The 1,200-nt window shown below is 46.1% G+C and overlaps 1 protein-coding gene across 1 annotated transcript in view; it reads left to right on the top strand.

Annotated features, from left to right (window-relative positions):
- The window catches only part of RNF145 (ring finger protein 145), a 53,649-nt gene that overhangs the window by 42,437 nt on the left and 10,012 nt on the right, over positions 1–1,200 (top strand). The gene's annotated exons all lie outside the window — the stretch shown is intronic.

Genomic DNA, 1,200 nt, shown 5'->3' with positions numbered 1-1,200 from the left:
TAAGGCAATCCATCTACGTCCTGAGGACCTCACTGCCACCGTCCAAGCGTGCTTGGCCCCGGCAGATGAACCTCAGGATTAAAGGGTGGGCTCAGTTCCGCGCACACTGTGTCTCACCTAAAAAATCCAATGCGCAGGCTGGAAGGTGGAAAGACCTTCCCCGGTTCTTCGTTCGCGAAGAGACTGGCCTTGCACTCTTGCACTTCTGGGTGATATGTTTGACTGTGTCAAACAGTGGTGCTAAATGGTGATCCTCAGAGGTATTAAAGTCAGTCTGAGGTTCCACACCAAAAAGAATGGACAGCTTTATTTGGGTTTGGTACAAGGGGAATAAACTGAAAAATGGCAAAATTGCTGATTTGCCTAAACTGGGCACCCGGTGGGGTATTAAATCAATGACCAAAGGACAGACAAGAGAGTGGTGATGGGGAAGTATAAGGTAGAGAGGGTCTTCCTGGTGGTCTCAGAATGAGGCTGACTGGTGCCCAGGTATAGAGAGGGCAGGGCTGTGTAGGCAACACTGAGCTTGGGGTGTTCCTCCACTTAAGATGCTGAGTCCTTAAAATGCTTTGTGCTGGATGGTGTCTGAGCTGGATGTATCCCAGATGCTGCTTGTCAAGAGCAGGGTTCTGAAATCTGCTGGTTTCTAACCCAGACTCTTCAGTGGTTCTGAAAACATTCTCCTCTGCTTAGAGCCTTAGCAGGAACGTCAGTGAAACCTAAAACCAGGGACACGTGGAAGGTTGGGACAGAAACAGCTTATTTCCTGGTGTTTCTAGATGTACTTTTGAACCAGCACTGACACACAGATGTGAATGATTGTTCTTTTGACTGTGTTGATCTGCAGGGGAATGACTGAAGGAGTCACACTCCTGATCCTGGCTGTGCAGACAGGTTTGATTGAGCTCCAAGTTGTGCATCGGGCGTTCCTGCTCAGTATTATTCTTTTCATTGTGGTGGCATCCATACTTCAGTCCATGCTGGAAATTGCTGATCCCATTGTCTTGGCACTGGGAGCCTCAAGGGACAAGTAAGAGACTAAGTTTCCTAAACTGAAAGTTACTCAATGTTCTTTTAGGAGGTGATAAACTAGTAATTGATGATCTAATTTGGATTTTTAGTAGCTTGTAAAGTTACCCTGTTTTTTTCTGTATGCAGATTTCTTTTCTAGTCTAAATTCTCTAGTTTTTCTTCTCTGTC

Source organism: Empidonax traillii, unplaced genomic scaffold (assembly GCF_003031625.1).
Source record: "Empidonax traillii isolate 1590-97213 ecotype Southwest subspecies unplaced genomic scaffold, ASM303162v1 scaffold495:size1017845, whole genome shotgun sequence".
In the NCBI taxonomy this organism is placed as follows: domain Eukaryota; kingdom Metazoa; phylum Chordata; class Aves; order Passeriformes; family Tyrannidae; genus Empidonax; species Empidonax traillii.
Note: the sequence above shows the minus strand (reverse complement) of the source record. Positions and strands in the feature narration are given on the sequence as shown.